General features: G+C 45.4%; 1 protein-coding gene across 3 annotated transcripts in view; it reads right to left on the bottom strand.

Annotated features, from left to right (window-relative positions):
• The window catches only part of LOC137538987 (serine/threonine-protein kinase D3-like), a 195,860-nt gene that overhangs the window by 141,930 nt on the left and 31,395 nt on the right, over positions 1–22,535 (bottom strand). Inside the window, exon 1 of one of the 3 annotated variants that reach the window (XM_068261443.1) lies at positions 16,777–16,795. The exons of 1 other annotated variant lie outside the window; for it this stretch is intronic. The gene's annotated coding sequence lies outside the window, so the exon portion shown is untranslated. Of the gene's footprint in view, positions 1–9,212; positions 9,346–16,776; positions 16,796–22,535 lie in introns of those variants that run through there. One more of the 3 variants, XM_068261441.1, reaches the window with a different exon arrangement.

The following is a 22,535-nucleotide window of genomic DNA, read 5'->3' as shown; positions in this document are numbered from 1 at the left end:
AAAATGTTTTTCGAACTCGCTACTGCAGTACACTATACTATATAATACGGTCAAACTATACTATATAACGGGTTCCAAACCCTACATACACGTTTTATACATTTTAAAGCAAACCTATAATCCAGCGCTGGGACCCTCTGGAAGTTTGTGTGGATGACGTGAATTCAATTCAATTTCAAAGTTTTAATTCTGTATAATCATCATTTGTAAAATTTTGCATAAGCGAAATTAGCACATTATGATAATCACTCAGAAATAAGGAGGCAGAAAGGGTGACAGAAGGCAAAGGTGGTACAGAGGAACACAGTGGAGGCAGAGGGGAACACAGGGGGCGCAGGGGCAAAGGTGGCACAATTCTGAATCTGGATTTTCTCTGCAGGTGGAACAGTGTAACTTTCACTGACAACTTATCAGAGGTTGTAAAACTTTCTCAGCCTCCCAAGAATCACATCAAAATGCATAAAACAAATGAGTTCAATAGTTCAAAATGTGTCTGTATGTGATCTAAATACCATTAAAAAAAAGTAGTTTTTCACCTAACAGTCCAAACTTTAAAGGATACCCGAGGTGACATGTGACATGATGAGATAGACATGGGTATGTACAGTGCCAAGCTCACAAATAACTAGGCTGTGTTCCGTTTTTTCTGTCTCTTCCTGAAAGGGTTAAATATCAGGTATGTAAGTGGCTGACTCAGTCCTGACACAGACAGGAAGTGACTACAGTGTGACCCTCACTGATAAGAAATTCCAACTATAAAACACTTTCCTAGCAGAAAATGGCTTCTGAGAGCAGGAAAGAGATAAACAGGGTCAATAGTTCATAGATTTTTGCTCTGGCATACTTCAATTAATGTGTCATTGAGCAAAAACAAAACAGTTAAAACTTAAAAAGAAGATTTAAACATAAAATAAAACTGTGGAAAAAAAAAAAAATGAGAAGAAAGATAAATAGTTAATTTAATTTATTTATTTTCGCTTCGGCTGTCCTTTAATCACGGATCCTATCCTTTAAATAAAAAAAATGACTACAAGAAGAAATTTCCTTTAACTAATGCTACGTACACACATGCGACAACGATCGTTCGTTGAGAACGACGAACGAACTTTTAATTGATGAAAGAACGACCTAAGTAAAGTTAGTTTTAAAAGGTGTGTAACGATCTGATCGTTAGAACGAACGTTACATCACGTAAAGCAACTATTGCGCCTGCGCATAAAAATGAGAAGTTTCAGGGAGAAATAGCGAAATGCGCATGTCAAGCCTAGTACGAACGACCGTTTCCAACGATGTACTACTTTTGCAAACGATCGTCGTTGGTTAAAATCCGCCGAGACAGAACTTTCTTTTGTAGCGATTTGTCTCGTTCGTCGTTTGCCTTAATAGTCGGTGGTTCATTTTTTGTAACGATCGTCGTTGGTAAAGATCGGGGAACGATCGTTACAAACGACTATAGTCGCATGTGTGTACGCACCTTTAGGAGGGAAAGGAATCAGAACCAATCAAAGCTAAGAGTTGCTGATCAATAAGGTGGTCATTAACCAGCCTTGATTGGCTGAATTGAAATCGCTCCCTGAGACGGTGGAGATTTGCATGTGTGTGTCAGCCAGTCAGAGCCTTACAAATCAATGACATGATCATAGGATTCCTAAAAAATAAAAATAGGGAGAAAATGCTTATCTCCCTATTTTCAGAGCAGTTTGCAACGCTCCCATCTGTTCACATGGAGTAAACGGGAGACTTGCCAGACTGTAAAATGCTTTCCAAACTGTCAGCTGTACCGGCCCAAGGGAACGTCTCCATTTTTACACTGCTCAAACCTAACAGACTAATAGCTAAGAAAACACGATTTCATTAGATGGATGTTTTATGGAAATCCACAAGGAAAAAAAAATACTTCACATTCTTGTATTTGTATGCTTATCAGATCCTACACAAGATATTCTACAAACTCCAGTCCTCATTCAGTGAACAGTATGACAGGAAAAAGAGACATCAGCCAATAAAATACTAAATACAATATGAAATTGGTAATTACACTTATAAAGTATAGTATAAAAAATGCCTCATCAGCCTGCCAGTACCTGTGCCCGAAACGGGAAATTTAGGCACTGCCATGGGCGCCCAAGTTAATAGCCGCGATTAGTGACTATAACCGGAAATTTGAGTGCTTTGTAGATTATAATACAATACAATAACATTTGTAAAGCGTTTTTCTCCCATAGGACTCGAAGTGCATACAGGGCCGGATTTGTACTCTTTACCGCCCAAGGCCACTGTCAGCAACCACCCTCTCCAATATATGTAGCCAGATGACCCTTCCCCCTCCCTTCAGAATAGGTAGCCCATCGATCCTTCCCTCTAGTATAGGTAGCCAGTTTAGATAGCCTGATGACCCCTCCCCTCCCCCCCCCCCCACACACTTGTATAAGAAGCCAGATGACCCTCCCCTTCCGTATAGATAGCATGATGACTCCCCTCCCTCCAGTAAAGGTAGCCAAATGACACTCCTCCCCCCCGCAGTATAGCCTGCTGCCCACCCGCCCTTGATCCTGTGGTGCCCTAGGCCATGGCTTATTTGGCCTTGGTTTAAACCTGAGTGCATAGATATGTTTCAGATCAATACAGGGTTGCAGGCTGGGTTGTGTTACAGAGGAAATAGTCAGGTGTTCATAAATGCCAGACTAAACAGGTGGCTTGTCAGTTTGGACTTAAATGCTTCCAAGGATGGAGATGTCCTGAATGGGTGTGGCAGGGAGTTCCAAAGTGTAGGGGCAGCATGACAGAAGGCTCTGTCTCCAAAGGTTTTGAGGTGGACTCTGGGGATGACCAAGTTATTAGATCCTTTTGATCTAAGATTTGAGTGGGGGAGAAGAGGGGTGTGATGCAGTTGCAACAAGTCCTTCAGGTATTCAGGGCCCGGATTGTGCAAGGATTTGAATGTCAATAAGCCAATCTTAAAAACAGAATTCTCAATTTTATCGGTAGTCAGTGGAGTGAGCAAAGGGTTGGTGTTATGTGGCAATGGCGGGGTTGGCTAGTTAACATCCTTGCAGCGGCATTCTGTACTAATTACAGGCAGGGCAATGCAGGTCTTTGTTTGGAAGGCTTGTGTAGAGAACATTGCAGTAGTCAAGCCTTGATGTAATGAAGGCATGAACTAGGGTTGGAGGATCCGCTGGAGGTTATGCCGCAGATTGTTTAGCAAGTAATTGCAGCTATTAACATGGGCGCCTATGTCAGTGCCCAAACTTCCCCGCGCCCAATAAAATACAAACTGCACTAAAAGCGCTGTGGATTTCAGCAAAATCTGCGGCGGGGTAGATGATTAGGAATCGGTTGGGAAGGTCAGTTAGGCTTAGGCATGAGTTGGGATGGGGGGGGGGGGGGTTTGGTTAGAGTATAAGCTGGGGTTAGGGCGGGTTTCCACTTGCGAATTGATGCGAGTGTGGCTACGCAGCCGCATCGCATCACTTCCGCCGCCGGCCGCATCACTTCCGCATCTCCAATGCGGAAGTGTATTGAGAAGATAGGACGCGGCTGCGGGCGGATGCGGGCGTGCGAAAATCTACAGCATGCTGCAGATTATCGGATCGCACCGCTCCACTCCGCACACCATGCACGCAGTGGAAACTGTTCCACTGGCGAGCATGTGTTTCAGCACACCTGCGGTGCGATGCGGCTATGTAGCCGCATCGCACCGCTCCTAGTGGAAACGAGCCCTTAGGCTTTAGTTGGGAAGCCAGTTAGTTATCGGTTAGAGTTAGGCATTGGTCAGGGGCGATGGGTTAGGGTTAGGCATTGGTTGTGGGGCTGGTTAGACTTAGGTACTGGTTGAAATGTTGGTTAGGTATCAATTAGGGTTAGGCATTGGTTGGTGGGTTTGGTTAGGGGGTGTCAGTTAGGGGTATGGATTGATAGAGGGAGGGTTCAAGTGAGAATGAGGTCATGTTAGGCAATAGTAAAATATCTGTAAAAATGAGTGATATTTTACTATCGTAATTACATAGAGCCTAATAGAAGAATATCAGTAATTTTAGGCTGGGTGCACACTAAGCAGAATTGCATGCATTCTTCAATAGTGCACTCCTGAAAATTGCAAGCAATTGTGCTAAGTGTGCTTCCAGCTTTACTGATATTCTACTAGTGGCTTTCTCCGGCGTCCTATTTTTCCCTGCTCCTTGTTTGCATGTACACCCTATGCCCAGCTCGTCCAAACCTGCAGGTACCACAGAGTGAGTGATCCAAACAGACAGATCTTCCTTTGTTTACATCTGGTGCTACAATTCCATCCTTGTACAGTACAAAGTAGACAGCCTTTCCACTGAAGTCAATAGAAAGGCTGTTTGTTACTTCTAAACTGTGCCACCTACTGGCTGGAAGGAACAGTGGGGTAGTTTCAGTAAATATTACTGGTACTAGCAGCAGCAGAGTACTGCATGTTGTGCAATTAGCGGGACCCGTACATGCGTACCGCGAACGTTACTATGATAATTCACGTTACGTTACTTGCGTAACATGAATTACCCCTGTACCTCATGTCACGGTAATTGCGCATCACGTGGTATCCTTCTGGTGTTAGTATCACAGCGCACAGCAATATAAACGGATTTTGGTGAATCAACACCAGTATCACTGGAATAGGAAAGTCTCTGCTTTTCAGATGACGTACGTGAGGATAACTGTGTAGTGCAAGTTGTTCTGTCACCTCAGGTTTCTGACAGCTCAGATCTTGTCAGTGGTCTTTCAGCAGTTCAAATGAGTGCTTGTAATCGGGTGAGAATGCGGCTTGTTCACAATAGGAAAATCTGGTGGTTGTTTCATGCACCCAAAAGGTGTTGGGACATCTGGCAGATGTAGCCATACACGCTTAGATTGCCACCCAATGTGGCAAACAGATGAATCCCTCTCCGATCAGAGAGGGATTGAATCCCCACCATACACTCCCAAAAACATACAGAGAAGATAATTGGCTTCCCCCTAAATTGTCCCTAGACTGCGATACATACACTACACAATATAGACATATGACTATGGTAGGGACTAGATTGTGAGCCCCTCTGAGGGACAGTAAGTGACAAGACAATATATACTCTGTACAGCGCTGCAGAAGATGTCAGAGCTATATAAATACTAAATAATAATAATCTGCCCACAGTGTACCATACAGTGCAACACTATGGGCCGTCGATCTACCGCCGCTCCCAATCCTCTGAAATTTTCCATTCAATCGTAATTTTGATTGATCAATTAAAATTATGATCAATGCAGCTCATGCTATAGATTTCTGGCAGATTTGACCTTCCCCCTCGACCCCAGCCCCACCCAGGTCTCCCCTGCAAAATTTTTGGCAGCAAAGCAACTCACCTATCCCAGCCGGCTCACTGCTCCATGAGTCTGTGCTCCCTGTCTTCATCCTCGCAGGGCAACTCCTCTCAGTGACACGGCGCATGTCATTATGTTATCACTGAGAAGACAAGGCCAGCAGGGATGAAAATGGGGAGCACGGACTAATGGAGCAGTGCGCCGGACAGGTGAGTTACTACACTGTCAGGGGGAGACTTGGGGAGGGGGGCAGAGACCCTGGGGCAATTGCCCAGGTTGCCCCGTGGTAGGGCCAGCCCTGACAGTACATTATACACAACGGTACAGATGTACATTTCCCCTCCAGTCAAAACTGATAGAGAACTGATTCAAAACTGACAGGACAGTACGGGAAAGCACTGGAAATGTGCACATTTGTGTGTGAACCAAGCCTAACAGAGTGCCCCCCCCCTTGTCCTTAGACTATGGCAAAGCAACAGCAAAGATATAATGTCACGGTGGGGTAGTGGATAGTACTCTTGCCTTGCAGCTAGGTCTCAGGTTTGCGTACATGGCTTTCTTTGGTGCAGTGTGAGCTGAAGGATGGCTCATCCTGCTAACACACAAATTCGGGGTGGCGCTGATTACTATTCCCCCTCCAAGGTGTAGCAACTCGGAGCGAGAAGTAGTTCTTACCAGCGATTGTCGGATCCTTGAATTACGCATGCAGGGCTGCTATAGCAGCACAAGCTTTGGCGCCCTGCTTCATCACAGGTTTAAATCAAAGCCAGGGCACTAACTGCACAGAGTTTGTATGTTCTCCCCGTGTCTGTGTGGGTTTCCAATGGGCACTCTGGTTTCCTCCCACATCTCAAAAGCATACAGATAAGTTAATTGGCTTCCATATGACTAAAAAGGTAGGGATTAGATTGTGACCCCCTATAAAGGACAGTTAAGGTGCCCATACACATCCATTCTCCCATTCGAATCACTGGAAGTTCGATCAATCTGCAGGGAATCGATCCCTTCAAAATGTCCAATCAAACTTCAGTCAATTTTGACCAAAAAAACAATCAAATGAACTGAACAGCCGAAACAGAGGCACCAAAATAGAATAAAATATACTAAAAACAGTTTAAAATGGGAGGTACTGGTGGACTTACCTCCCCAAAGAGCACCAGAAAGTCAAGATTCAGCACAAATAAAACTTTAATTATAAGCTTTAAACAGGCAATGCGTTTCACAGGTATTCACCAGCTTCCTTAGGCATATAAAAGAAGCAACTTATCTGAGCTCTAAGCCAAAAATAGTGCCTTCGATGGCTTGGAGCTCAGATAAGCTCCTCCTTTTATTGCCTGAAGAAGTGGGTGAATACCTGCAACACTGCCTGTTTGGATATTATGATTAAAGTTTTTTTGTGCTGAATCTCGAGTCCTCTTTGGAGAGGTAAGTGCACCAATACCTTCTATTCTAATTTGTTTTTAGTATGTTTTATTCTATTTTGGTGCCTTTGCTCCAACCGTTCAATTACCAGGAGTCCACCCTTGATGGAGGGGTGTTACCTCTTTTTGTTGTTTTCAACATCTACAGAGAGCAACATCTTTACTCGAGTGGAGTCTAATCTCCCCACTTGTCAATACAGTGGTTACCTTGGTGGTAACCCACCTTTGTGAGTATCATTTCACTACATTTATATATCTAAAGGTGCGTACACACGCACTACAGTCTGCTGAAAACCAGATCAGCGGGAGGTGCCGACGGACCCGTCGTTGGCTGCTGTAGTGCGAGTGTACGCACCTTAATATTGACTAACTCAACAGGGGCTCTCGATCTACTTTTGTCGATCAGACAGGACAGAAGATCTAGGTTGATTAGGGATGCCTGATTGGTGGTAGATCAACAGCCCATAGCGCTGGGGCAAACAGTGCAATGCTGCAGTTTGACCGAGTTTCAATAGATTTCCTGCTTTAATGTATCGCAAATCCATGTACAGTGTGAGGTAGGAATCAATTCCTTTCAGAGAGGAATTAATCGTTTTGCCACATCGTGTGGCAATCTATAAGTGTGTGGTCAGCTTTAGTGACAAAACTACATACCCTGTAAAGCACTGCACAAGATATCAGTGATATATAAATAATAAATAAAGGTGGTGATAGACTCATCGATTTCCTCATTCGATTCCTTGCAGATTAGATTCACCTGCTGGGAATCGATTCCCCAAAATGTAAGATTGATTGATTTTTGATCGATTTTGACTGAAAATCGATTGAAAGTATCGATCAACAGGATGGAAAATTTAAAACAATCAGCAGGGAAAGAGCATTGGCAGATTGATGGTCTATAGCTATATGCATGGCATTGAGCAGTGCAATACTGCAGTTCAATCGATTTTCAATCAATTCCCTGCTGGAATCTATTGGTAATTAACAGGGCTGCGGAGTCGGAGTTGGAGTCAGAAGTTTTATAAACTGAGGAGTCGGACTGGGGAGTCGGATGATTTTTGTACCAAATCCAAAGCCCTGGTAAGTATTAGACTAAGGAGTCGGAGTCGAGGAGTCAGAGCCATTTTGGGTACCTAGAGTCGGAGTTGGAGTCGTTGATTCCATAAGCTGAGGAGTCGGAGTTGGAATCGGATGATTTTTGTCTCCACAGCCCTGGGAATTGATGTGCAGTGTGTGGTACTGCACTGAATCGATTATTTTCAGAAATAAAGCTATTGTTTTGGAACATTGGGTGGATGGCCAGCTTAAAGTGTACCTGAGATGGGGGTGGGGGTTTTAAAAAAAAATATACATACCTGGGGCTTCCTCCAGCCCGCTCCAAGCTGATGGCTCCCTTGCCATCCTCCTGCCCTGCCTAGATCCGCCGCTATTCAGCCCTAAAAGTCCTTCAGTTGGGCCCAGTCAGCGCAGGCGCAGTCGGGCCACGCGCGCCCCCATGGCCGGGAGCATTCTGCACCTGCGAAGGAACGCTCCCAGTGACGGGGGCATGGGCACGGTTGGGAATGCGAAGTGCGCCCCAGACCGGAAGACTTTTGGCGCTGAATTGCGGAGGATCCAGGCGAGAAAGGACGACAGCAAGGGAGCGATCAGCCTGGAGAGAGCTGGAGGAAGCCCCAGGTATGTCAATTTTTTTTTTATAATCCTCTCCCCCAACCCCCCCCCCCCCCCGGGTCCCTTTAATAATGATGTCTATGCTGGGGATTAGATTGTGAGCTGCTTGGTTGACGGTGATATGACTTTTCCAATGCAGCAAGCGGAAATGTCAGTGCAATGTACTGTTAATCAATAATGACAATTCACTGTCTCACTGATTGACCCTGTGCGGTTATGGCTCAGCCCCTGCTAGTTCCCAGAGACAAACTACGAAGAAAAAGTCACATTTTGTGTTCATTTCTAATAACCATACACAGAAACAGATGCAGAGGAAGCAAATCAAAAAAATACATGTATTCCATTAACTACATGAGAATTCTGTAGCAGAGAGCCCTCTGACAACAACAAATCAACTACAGCAAAAGTAAATAACAATTAACAGACGCTGCTATCTGACCAATGATACTAGCTTTTTGTCTATTAGATATAGCAGAAGACTAAATATAGTTTGAATGGATATTTTAGGCAGTCCCTCATACGACATAGAAGTGGTAAGATTGTTCAAAAGTTTGAGTCATTAGTGGACAGCTGAACAGGAGACGTGAAATCCATGAAGCAGATAATTGGCAATGCTCTGCCATACACATATGTCACACAGAAGCCTCCTGAGCTTTGATGACAACATGAAAGGAACGGAAGGAGAAGGGAACTCAAAGTTCAGAATTACGGTGGAAAAAAAAAAAAGTGAAAGACAAATAGAGAAAAAAAGAGAGTCGTTTCCCCACCACCTATACTGTCATAATGTCTGTATACCTCCGACCGCTGACCACAACACTGCTCCTCTATAGCAGGGAAAAGTTCCAGGCTCCCCTGGATGGCTCGGGGAAGGCTTCTCACAGCTTCTTCTCTCAACATCTCAAGTGATTTTTTTTTCTGTGTACAACTTCAGAGACAGGAAATTCAAGAGCAGCTCTGTCCTGTTTGCCCCTCCCCTTCTCAGCCAAATGCTTGGATGTTACTTGTGTGACATGGGGAGGAACTGCACCTCAATCACACAGCTAAATACATAGATTAGGACAGCGAACATTTTATACACGGAGTGCTCAAACTTCAACCCAAAAGCCACGTGTTTATCGTGAAGTGCCTAAGCGGGAATTTAACCTGAATACTGATGTATGGGTAGCTAGATGTACACCCCCAGTATTAGGGAGCACCCCAGTATAGGTAGCTAGAGGTACATTAGGAAGACCCCCCCCCCATGAAGGTAGCCAAAGGTAACCCCACCCCTCCCCCTCTCAATTATAGGTATAAGGAGGTGTACCCATTATGTATATGCTGAAAAGGGGCACTGCTGTAATTCAGACACCAGGTGAAGCCACTTGTAGAATATCAACTTCAAGATCCGCACCATCAAAGTAATGTCTTTATTAAGTATATAAAATTAAAACATGATAAAATAGCGTGGGTCAGAGATGACGCACAGGCGTTTCGGACTTCCACAGTCCTTTCTCAAATCTTTATGGACCCACACTGTGCGAGTGTGGGTCCATGAAGATTTGAGAAAGGACTGTGGAAGTCCGAAATGCCTGTGCGTCATCTCTGACCCACGCTATTTTATCATGTTTTAATTTTATATACTTAAAGGGAACCAGAGAGGAACCTTCATTAAAAATACAAAAAGCTTTTATACATACCTGGGGCTTCTTCCAGCCCCATAAGCCTGGATCGCTCCCACGCCGCCATCTTCCGCTTCCTCTATCGCCGGTACCGGGTCTCGGTACTTCCGGCGGATACAGCCTATTGTCCGCATCACAGGGGCTCCCTCCATACCCATACGCATGAGGCTGCGCAGTATGCAGCCTCACGCGTACTTATATGGAGGGAGCCCCCTGTGATGCGGACAATTGGCCGCATCTGCCGGCCGACTGACGGTAATGACGGGACCCGGTAGCTACGGATCCAGGCAGCGGAGGACGGCAGTGTGGGAGCGATCCGTGCGTATGGGGCTGGAGGAAGCCCCAGCAGTGTCGGCTCCAGCTTCAGATTTTTGGGGGGGCTCAAAGGGGGCACGAGGGCTGGCAGGCCGGGCTTGGGGGGGGGGAGGGGGAGTAGAGGGGAGACAGAGAGAGAGAGAGGGAGGCCCCAGGCTCAGGCCTGGCTGGTGGTGGTGAGGGGTGGGTTGGGGAGTAGAGGGGAGACAGAGAGAGAGGGGGAGGGAGGCTCAGGCCTAGCTGGTGGTGGGCTGGGTCTGGGAGCCTCAGGCTCAGGCCTGGCTGGTGGTGGTGAGGGGTGGGTTGGGGAGTAGAGGGGAGAGAGAGGGAGGGAGGCCCCAGGCTCAGGCCTGGCTGGTGGTGGGCTGGGGCTGGGAGCCCCAGGCTCAGGCCTGGCTGGTGGTGGTGAGGGGTGGGTTGGGGAGTAGAGGGGAGACAGAGAGAGGGAGGCTCAGGCCTGGCTGGTGGTGGTCTGGGTCTGGGAGCCCCAGGCTCACATGTCACATCAGCATCACATCACATGCCCCCCCCCCCAAAAAAAAATCATTCAAGTTGGCTGCCTACCCCACGGTAACCCACCTCGAGTCACTAGTAGTGACACAGTCTGGTCTGGTCTGGTGTGGCTGGCTGCACTGAGTCCCCGGTGCTGCTGCTGCTGCTGCCACCTACAACGGCTGTTGGTTGGACGGAGCGAAAGTGGCAAGCTTCTCTCTAAAACTGTGCGAGCCAGGCGAAGGGGAGACTGAGCGCGCTGCACACTACGTGAGTGTCACGTGACGGACGTCGTCACGTGACGTGACTCAAATTTAACTGCCCCGAATGTCCCCTTCCCTTGCGGGCTGCTCTGACTGTGCCTGGCTGCACCTGTCAGTATAATTACAGGCAGGGACGTCTGACAGGCCAGCCCTCTTCCTCCTCCTCCTCCTTCCTTCCAAGTTCCGACGTTCTGAACCACGCAGCCACGGCCCGCCGTGGGGGTGGCTTTAAGGGGGGCTAAGAGGTTGACAGCTGGGGATTAAGCCTGGGTAAGCCCCAGTGTGGCGCCGCCACTGAGCCCCAGGTATGTATAACAGCTTTCCCCCAACGTCTGTGGTTCCCATTAATAAAGACATTACTTTGATGGTGCGGATCTTGAAGTTCTATTACATACTGCTTGTTGCTCCAGAGTGGATCCCTGTGCATCAACCTGTTACATTGGTGCAAGAACAAATTTGATATTTCACTTGTAGAATATCAGTAAGATTACTGATATTCTATTTGGCACTGGCTAATACCAAGAGTAGAATATCAGCCATTACCTACCCCTCTTCTCACACTAACCCAGTATTTCTCAACATTGTATTGGTAATTATATACCTTTTTTTAAAACCTAGTACTTAGCAAGTACCCACTAGCTTAGTAAACATACTGTAACTCCATGACAAATATACTGTATATTTAACCATAGTGCATGATAATTGGTTGTAAACCATTCCCAAGCATTTACTATTGCTTTTAATTAGCTAAAATACTAATTTGGTGTTGTTTAAATAAGATTTATCATTTTCTAAAACTACATTTGTTATTCTTGGTTGAGTATATCAAGCCCGAGTACCCCCTGGAACCATCAGAGTTACCCCTTGGGGTACAGGTACCACACGTTGATAACCTAGGCACTAACCTACCCTCTACCTTCACCTAACACTGATCCAGTCCCCCCGATATCTGTGCCGCACTCTAAAGGCTGGGTGCACAATGATAGCATTGCGAAAAACACTGCAGGAAAAAATGCATATAAAAAAACCGCATATGCGTTTTGTATGCGCGTTTGCAAAAACGCTGGTTTTGTTGCATATTATGCAAAAAACCAAATAATGAAAGTCAATGGAAATGCAATGATATGGGTTTTTCATACGTTTTTATAAACATTTTGCGATTCTGCCTAGTGTGTTCCTACCCTTTAAGTACTGTCCCTACCTGCAAGATGATAGTTCAACTATGCTGACTCCCTGTGTGAATGTCAGATGCGGTTTGGGTGGACTGAAAAGCAGTCTGTGAACAGGGATGGCCAATGATAACATGTACATAATTCCAAAATAGACCAATCAAATCTGCTTTGATACACTGAAAGACCCACCCAATACCCCTTTGCATTGAATCACAGTGAGAAGCAGGGTGTGTGGCTCTCCCTATTGGCTGCCTGGCTCTCCCCAAAGGCTGTCAGTCAAATCCACCGCACAGAGACCGCATGGAGAGAGCGAGTTATCGGCTGCTGTGAGCGGGAGAAAATTACCGAACACTTTTGCCCAGCAAATGAAATGCGGAAATCTTTGTGAATTGACATTTCTTGACATTTCCTAAAGGTAATTACCGCACAAGTCGGTAATTTATCTCACTAGTCGGGAACTCTGATTTTCTGTGCGGCGATGGTTTAGTGAATTGTAATTTGGGAAGGTGATCGGTAAAATCAGCTGTTTTGAATTCAGTAATGCTTTTTGAATAGAGTCCAGTGTGTTTAAAGTGATTCTGAAACAAGAAATAAAAAAAAAAACAGATACTCACCTAAGGAGAGGGAAGGCTCTGGCTCCTGTAGAGCCTTCCCGTTCCTCTCCTGGTCCCAGTGTTCCACTGCTGTCTCCTCCATTAGCAGTCTCTGACTCTGACCAATGGGTCGGAAACTGCTCTCTGCCACTGTGGAAGACTTTGGGAAGCCCGAGTGCTCCCGAAGACGGGCTGCTCCGCACTGCACATGCAAGTATATATTCTCGTGAACGTGTCATACGAAGCCGCCTGTCTTCGGGAGTACTTTGGCTTCCGAAGCCTCCCGCAGCAGGAGATTTGAACGGAGGAGGCAGCGCTGGAACATGAGAGGAACAGGAAGGCTCTAAAGCACAGTTCCCCAACCCTGTCCTCAAGGCCCACCAACAGTACGTTTTGCAGGAAACCACAAACATTCACAGGTGAGGTAATTAGTGTCTCAGCAGAGTTGATTAACTACCTCTCTGGATTTCCACAAAACATGCACTGTTGGTGGGCCTTGAGGACAGGGTTGGGGAACACTGCTCTAAAGGACCCAGATACTCAGCTTTGTAGTGCTTGCTAATCACTGATGAAGGCAAGCATCACCTTTGACAGAGTGTCAGGAACTCACCTGTGGCATGTGTTGGGTCACAGCTGAGCTGCAGCCAGGTAGTTCTGACTTCCCTGCACGCATGCATGCAATGCAGCTGCAGTGTTGGTAGCATTTGCAGTGTGTGTCATGACCATCTGCACTCAGTTTGCAGTTCTCAGAGTAGCACAGGATTGATTTATTACCATTCACCAGGTGCTTTGGTATTAGCATATGGCATTCTGGTTGCTGCTATTTTGTGGTACTTTTTGGTATTGTTCTCAGTGCTTTTGGATAGTCAGTTTCTGATTTGGACTGATCTTGCATATTTGCTCTTGTTGGTGGATGCATAGCTTCCAACTGTCCCTCTTTGGGAACCCTGTCCTTCTTTCTTTCAGAAAGAAGGACAGGGTCCCTCTTTCAGGGCTGATGTACAGATCTATGTAAATATACAGTGGTTTGCAAAAGTTTTCCACATTTTGTCATATTACTGCCACAAACATGAATCAATTTTATTGGAATTCCACGTGAAAGACCAATACAAAGTGGTGTACACGTAAGAAGTGGAACGAAAATCATACGATTCCAAACATTTAAAAAAAAAATAACTGCAAAGTGGGGTGTGCGTAATTACTCAGCCCCCTGAGTCAATACTTTGTAGAACCACCTTTTGCTGCAAATACAGCTCCCAGGGTATGTCTCTATCAGTTTTGCACATCTAGAGACTGAAATCCTTGCCCATTCTTCTTTGCAAAACAGCTCCAGCTCAGTCAGATTAGATGGATAGCGTTTGTGAACAGCAGTTTTCAGAGTTGCTACAGATTCTTGATTAGATTTAGATCTGGACTTTGACTGGCCCATTCTAACACATGGATATGTTTTTTTAAAACCATTCCATGGTTGCCCTGGCTTTATGTTTAGGGTTGTTGTCCTGCTGGAAGGTGAACTTTCGCCCCAGTCTCTAGTCTTTTGCAGACTCCTAGAGGTTTTCTTCTAAGATTTCCCTGTATTTGGCTCCATCCATCTTCCCATCAACTCTGATCAGCTTCCCTGTCTCTGCTGAAGAGAAGCACCCCCAGAGCATGATGCTGCCACCACCATATGTGACAGTGGGGATGATGTGTTCAGAGTGATGTGCAGTGTTAGTTTTCCGCCACACATAGCGTTTTGCATTTTGGCCAAAAAGTTCAGTTTTGGTCTCATCTGACCAGAGCACCTTCTTCCACGTTTTCTGTGTCCCCCACACCCTTGTGGCAAACTGCAAACGGGACTGTTAACAATGGCTTTCTTCTTGCCACTCTTCCATAAAGGCCAACTTTGTGCAGTGCATGACTAATAGTTGTCCTATGGACAGATTTCCCCACCTGAGCTGTAGATCTCTGCAGCTTGTCCAGAGTCACCATGGGCCTCTTGACTGCATTTCTGATCAGCGCTCTCCTTGTTTGGCCTATGAGTTTAAGTGGACGGCCTTTTCTTGGTAGGTTTACAGTTGTGCCATACTCCTTCCATTTCTGAATGAACGCTTGAACAGTGCTCCGTGGTATGTTCAAGGATTTGGAAATCTTTTTATAGCCTAAGCTTGCCTTAAATTTCTCAATAACTTTATCCCTGACCTGTCTGGTGTGTTCTTTGGACTTCATGGTTTTGTTGCTCCCAATATTCTCGTAGACAACCTCTGAGGCCGTCACAGAGCAGCTGCATTTGTACTGACATTAGATTACACACAGGCGCACTGTATTTAGTCATTAGCACTTATCAGGCAATGTCTATGACTGCACTCAGACCAAAGGGGTCTGAATAATTATGCACACCCCACTTTGCAATTTTTTTTTGTTTTTTTTATTTTTTTTTAATGTTTGGAATCATGTATGATTTTCGTTCCACTTCTCACGTGTACACCACTTTGTATTGGTCTTTCACGTGGAATTCCAATAAAATTGATTCATGTTTGTGGCAGTAATATGACAAAATGTGGAAAACTTCAAGGGGACCGAATACTTTTGCAAACCACTGTATTTTTTTTATTTATTTTTTACTGAGAATGTGTTTAATTACTTTATTACCATCCTTTAAATTGATATGTTTATTTTTAAATGTTTCTATGAAGGGAAATGGACCAGGATAAAAATGACCAGTGTGTTTTGAATTATAAAACTACGTATTTCTCTTATAAAATCTTTATATGTAACTAGGGGTGTGACGGAGGCTTGATTAGGGGTTTGCCAGGGGCGTGGTTTAAAATCCTTTGCGGTTATCCCGAGCTAGGGTTGGGGCAGAAAAACGCAGCTGAGAGCGGTAATCGCGACCTCTGCTCAGGGTAGCCGCCGGAGGCTCTATGGAGAGCAATGCGCGCAGCGGGAGCGTTTCTACATACCTCCCGGGGATCCCGACGTCGGCTGGCATTCTTCTTCCTCTCCTCCGGGGCTCTGCTTCCTGCTGGTGAGATCGCCGCTGTCGTCATGATGACAGCCGGCAATTTCACTTTAGAGTTGCAGCGCCACCCGAGGATGGAGGCTTAACTGCAGCGCTGGAGCCAGGGAGGTGAGTGATTGCTGGGCTGCTGCAGCTCTCCCTGGCAGCATGATTTTTTTCAGGTTTTAGGGTCTGAAAGGGTGCAAAAAAATTGCACCGCTTTTAGACCCTAAAATCTGGAAAGAATCAGAACGCCAAGGGGGTTCTCTCTTTCCCAACTTAAAAAGTTGGGAGGTATGTGGATGTCCACATAAAAGCCTCTTTCATTGACAAACAGCAATATTCCTTCTAGTCCTTCCGTGTGGGCTTTACCTAAGTTGCGGGTGTTATCAGTAACGTTCCTTCTAGTCCTACAATATAAACGTTCCTCAGAATCAGAAACATTGTATTTACCAAGCATGACTTGGTGGTGCCCGGAATTGGGTTGGGCACTTGCATGGCTCAGAGTAGAGGTAGGAATGGTACAAGGCACAGTGGACAGTAGAAATAGTACAACCAAAGCACAGTAATAGTACGACAATAGTACATAATAGTACAACAATAGTACAAGAAGGTGCACTAATAGTACCTAGGTTCTCAACATGTGGTACGCGTACCCCAGAGATTGATATACTTAACCAAAAATAACAAATTTAGAGTTTTAGAAAATAATAAATCTTATTTAAACAACACCAAAATTAGTGTTTTAGATAATTAAAAGCAATAGTAAATGCTTGGAAATTGTTTAGAACCAATTATCATGTATTATGTACCAGTGTTCTCCCCAGGCTCTTTTAGCCCGGTGCTCCACACGGCTTTGGTGAGCACCCGGCTGTTATCAGCTCACCTCCTCATCCTCCTTCTATGCGGTGGTCAGGGTGTGAGGGGTCGTTAGTAATCCTCACTGCTCTGGAGCGCAGTCTGGTGGAGTAGAGGAGGTCAAGTGATGGGATGGGTCTCCTGATAATCCTCTAATATGATGACTCTCTGTAGTTTGTATCTGTCTCTGGTGGAGGAGCCAGCATACCAGACCAGGATTGAGAAGTAGAGGACGGATTCAATGGTTGCAGTATAGAAGCCTGTCAGGAACTCCTGGGCCATTCCAAACTTCTTCAGTTGGTGGAGGAAAAATAGTCTCTGGTGGGCTCTCCTCTGGGTGGAGGCGGGGTTAGCCTTCCAGCTTAGGTCAATGGAGATGGTTGGGCCTAGGAGGCGCACACTGGCTACTCTTTCAACCTCGTTGCCATCAATGAGGATTGGAGGTGGGTTGGGGGCATACTTTCTGAAGTTGACTATCAACTCAATGGTTTTAGCTGTGTTGAGGACCAGTCTGTTCTCCCTGCACCACTGGCATATTCTATCAACCTCTTGACAATAGACCTGCCCGTCATTCTTGGTAACGAAGCCAATAATGTTGGTGTCATCAGTAAATTTAATGACAGTTCGCTTGGGAGCTGCAGTTGTTCATGTAGAGTGAGAACAGGATCGGTGCCAAGGCGCAGCCTTGTGGGGACCCTGTGTTTGTTACCCTTGGTTGAGACAAGATATCGCCCAGTTTGACCACTTGGGACCTGTTAGTTAGGAAGTATATCTGTAATCCATAGGTGGAAGAAAGGGTGGTCTTTAAATGCTGACATCAATAGAAGAGAAGAATAGCTGGCACTGCTGCAAGTTGCAAACATTTATTTAGAGACGTAAATGCATCATGGGTGTAGTGGAACCATCACAAACAATGAGGCAACAAACATACCATTGAGATGTTCAGGGGCACTTGGTGGTGCGATGGGTGCAGGGTACAGGGGGAGCCTGATGGCCGTTTCGCACAAAGCTGTGCTTCTACGGAGGTGTGCTTCTGTACTTCTGTTCTGTACTGTACTTGTGTTCTGGTAGTACTCCTGCTTTCCTGACCTCAGTCTCTATACCTTGCATGCTAAGACTTGAGGGCAACTGAAGTCAAGCAAACGCTTACCGTCTTTTGGTTCAAGCAGGGACTTAGCTAAAGGTGAAGAACATGGCTTCAGTAGAGGTTGAAGGAAGGTGATCTGCCAGGCCTTACAGAATGTGGCCACCTATGTCTGCTGGCAGATATCAGGGGACCACCTATGACAGCTGACAGATACTGTGGCCCGCCTAGGACTGCTGGCTGATATCAGGGGCCACCTATGACAGCTGACACTGTTGGCAACCTAGGACTGCTGGCTAATATTGAAAGCCACTGATGACTGCTGGCTGATATTGGAAGCAAACTATTATTATTATTATTATTATGACTGCTGTTTCATATTGGGGTACTCTGACAACCAATGGCTGATAATGGAGGTCACCTATGGCTAAGCAGGTCATCTCGGCACATGGACGTGGCTGCGTCTCACCAGATATCAGCACCGCTATAGCCTCAATGCTTTAATTCGCAACCCACGCACGTGTAATTCGGGTGCCAGCAATAGCCGAACTCTGAATTACGTGTCCCCCCTCTCTTTGCTTAAATTTACCAAATGTGCCACAAAGGCCCCAAATCATCTACTACTTTGCCTAGGGCCCCATTACATCTTAATACATCTCTGGGGTCACCTATGACTGCCAGTTGATATTGGGGACCACCTATGACTGCTGGTTGATATTTGGGGCCACCTATGACTGCTGGTTGATATTGGAAGCAATATACAGTATAACAGCTGTCTAATATTGAGGGTCATCTATGACTACACCATGCCTTTTTTTTTGACTGCACACTTTGCAGACAGTCCCCATACATGCCACTCACAATGGCCCCATCATGCATGTGCCGCTCACACATGTCAGGGAAGGTCGGAAACACATGGATGTTGGTAATAGTTAAGGCTAGTATGATAGCTGCAAAGATGCAGTCTTATTGTCTGATCAATCTTTCCTCTGAGATGCTAAGGAACTTCTAACAGGAACTGCCAGATGGGAGTGTCAAAGATTATTGCCAGTATGTATGTCCGTAACAATAGCTCCTGCCCAATGCAGCTAATTACTCCTGAAGCAAGAGAAGAGATTCTGTCCAATCTCATGGCAACAGTTCTCCAAGCAGAGCCCACAGAGTACTGTTGCCAAGGTTGCATAGAAGAGCAACACCTCCTATTCCTACCTCCCATCCAGCTTGCATGCAGGAAACCACAAACAGCAGCAGCAGTCATGTGACCTCCACCGATAACATAAATTATAAGGTATTACAAGTTGGGGTTGGGACCCACTAGGAGCACTTTGGCAGCAACTTTGGCAGCACTTGCCGATCGGCAGCAATCTGCAAAGCAATACACCAATGGATCCCTATGGGGGTGGTCCCAGTAGCAGCATTGTGATTGCAGAGTGATCGCAAAACGCTGTTTGTAGCATTTTGTGAGCAATCTTGGAGCGATTGCAACAGTGGCTGCAGTAGCCATATCGTAATTGCTCCGGGAATCTCCATGAAATCGCAGCACTTCCGTGATTTAGCAAATCGTGGATGCTTTGCAATTGCTGCAAAGTGCCTATAGTGGGTCCCAGCTTGTATTTGTACTTTTACAGTGTTGTTGATACGGTAACTCTAGTGGGAGGGGAAAGAGAGCCAAAGGATGACTACAAATTTCCTTTGAACAAAGCAGTGACTGTTTGCTGAATGAAGTGAAAGAAATAATTTTAATGACATTAAATTGCAAGAAGAATTGCGCAACAGCAATCTATATTTACTGCAAGCGTAACACAAAAGATGAATTTCCCTTTAAAGCCAGATTCCTACCAAGTTAGGTTAGTTAATTTTGGATAGAGCGGATAAGGTTTATAAGTAACTTCTGCAAGGTTGTTCCAGTTGAAGCTAAGTTCATCATGGCAATTTCACACAGATTTGAGGTTTTTTTTTTAAAACCTAGTCCGTAGTGCCCCTAATTCTTTCCTACAAATGTACCTTGAAAATCCCTCCATACTCACCTACGTAAGTCCTGAATTCAGGTGTTCATGCAAATCTTTTTTCCCAATTAACTGCATGGTTCCTCCAGCCATTGCATTGTCTGGACTCCACCCCCTTCCACCACCCCCTATGCAGCATTTCAGAAACTTTTCCTCAGGGCTCGTTCACACTGAAGGCATTTTGTGATTTTTTTTTTAAGCGCTGGCGATTTTCAAAATCACCCTGAAAGTGCTTGTGCAATGATTCCCTATGAAAGTGTTCACATCTGAGCGGTTCGTTTCCGATTCGCTCAGCAAATCGCTGCCTGTACCATTTTTGAGGCGATTCCGCCTCAATGGAAGGTATAGGGAAAACGCAAAACTGTCACAAAATTGCTTTGTGCAGCGATTGCCCTTCACATTTTTAAGAATAAATACATTGTATTTATTATTGTCCGGGTTAAAGAGTTCACTTCCTGACTTGAGTCCGGGAGTGAATTACAAAAACGCTCGGGAAAAGCACTTAGCAAAGTGCTTTTAACAAAGCCGCATCGCCTACCCAAGTGTCGGGAGAGGGAAAAAAATTACTATAAAAAAGCTCAATGTGGATGGACATGCGTGCAGGACGCAATGGGAATGAGGCCTCAGTCCCACAATGCTAACCACTGCATGCCAGTATAGGAGGGCTAGGCTAATGGCTGTAATAGCCATTCTGCTCTCCAGTAGGTAGTGAAGGTAGGGGGTGTGTGTCACGCCCCCTGCAGGGAGTGGCTCCTTCTCCAGAAGCTGCTTGTGCCCCAGAGTGACCGCATCACTGGTGCTTCAGGTACATTGTGTATTATTATTATAAAGGTGTCAATCAACGTTACAATCTCCCAATTAATTGTACTATCAATTGTATCAGGTGTCATTAATAGTGCTGATAAATGACGATCATTCTGTTGATCGTTCTGTCAATCCGAATTTTGAAACATTTTTTAGCTTAATTGGATTGCTTGTCATTTTCTCTTCCGTTGGTGGGCCCCAATATTCATTTCCGACCGATTGCAATGACTGGATTGTACGGTTGTTCATTTGGGAAACTGGATTGTTAATGAGTGAAGGTTTTTGTGAGTTCGCTCCTCTTAAGGCCCATACACACGTCAGATTTTTCCGAACGACGGGTCGTTTGAACGTCCCGTCGTTCAGTCGTCCGCACGCCAAATCGGGCGTGTGTACAGACTGTCGTTCGGGTGGTAAGACTGATTTTGTCAAGACCAGTCTTATCACCCGAACGACTATCTGTACACACGCCCGATTTGACGTGCGGATGACTGAACGACGGCACGTTCAAACGACCCGTCGTTCGGAAAAATCCGACGTGTGTATGGGCCTTTAGTGTTAGGTGGGGGGTGGATGTAGCATGGCTAGTAAAACAATTCATGTACATAAGATTACACTTATACCTCAGATTGACTGTTTATTGTTCTATCCAGGGCTGTGGAGATGAGAAGTCAGAGCAATTTTGGGTACCTGGAGTAGGAGGTTTCATAAATTGAGGGGCCGGAGTCAAATTTTTGTACCTACCCCACAGCCCTGGTTCTATAAGTAAAGTCTGCAGCTATTCTCATGTATAATGCTGGGAATACACAGTGCATTTTTGCGGCTTGATTCTGCCGGACGATCGATTCTCCGCTCGATTCCGCAGGCGATTCTCTTATCTTCCGCTTGTTTTCCTTATCTTTTTCCATTGTCCCCCATGCGAAACCAAGGGCGGAAACGATCGGGTGGGAGATCAGACGTGTCGGAAATTATCAATCGAGCCATCTAAGGGCTCGTTTCCACTAATGCGGTGCAGAATCGCCTGGATTCCACCGCTGATGAAATCGCATGCAGGTGCGTTTTTTAACGCGTTATTTTACACGATTACGCATGCGATTTCTGCCTCAATGTTAAGTATAGGAAAAACGCAAACCGCTCTGAAAAACGGCACTTCAGAGCAGTTTGCCAGGCGTTTTTTGTTACAGTAGCTGTTCAGTAACAGCTTTACTGTAACAATACAGGAAATCTACTACACCAAAAACACTTCACAAAACCGCAAAACGCTAGCTGAAACGCTACAGAAAAAGAAGAAAAAGCGTTTCAAAATCTGCTAGCATTTTGCGGATCTGCTAGCGGTTTTTGGTGTGCACCAGGCCTCACTGTTTAGTAGTGATAATGATGTCTGCATCGCAGAGAAACCCTTCTGAGTGCAAGGAACAGATAAAATAAAAAATCAGTAGTTCAAGATCTTTCTGTATGGAAGCTGCATAAACATTGTCTCATCAGTTTTTTTCACTTCAGGTTCACTTTAAAGCCCCAAAATCTCAACATGACAGCCGGAAACAGGTCCACCTCCATATTCCTCCCACTACAGCTTTGCTACATACATGCTGCACATACTGCACATACATACATGCTGCACATACATACTTCTAGCAAGGACGAGCTGTAAAGGATTTATATTAATTAGAGGATCTGGACTTACCTATAAAAAGCTGTAAATGCTCACGGAACTTTCGTACTAAAATCCAGAGGCTTATCCTGTATTAATGATTAATTGCTTTTGTCACAAGCGGTTAATAATTACTTTCTAACCACATTAAACCTTCATCAATCCATGTGCAAATTTCCTATTTATCCTTGATAACCTATTCCATCTGCTCACCATTCTGTTCCTTTCTTTTGAGATGTTGTGTT

This window comes from Hyperolius riggenbachi, chromosome 11, assembly GCF_040937935.1.
Source record: "Hyperolius riggenbachi isolate aHypRig1 chromosome 11, aHypRig1.pri, whole genome shotgun sequence".
Taxonomy (NCBI): Eukaryota; Metazoa; Chordata; class Amphibia; order Anura; family Hyperoliidae; genus Hyperolius; species Hyperolius riggenbachi.
The sequence above is the reverse complement of the archived record's forward strand: the minus strand, read 5'-3'. Positions and strand labels throughout refer to the sequence as shown.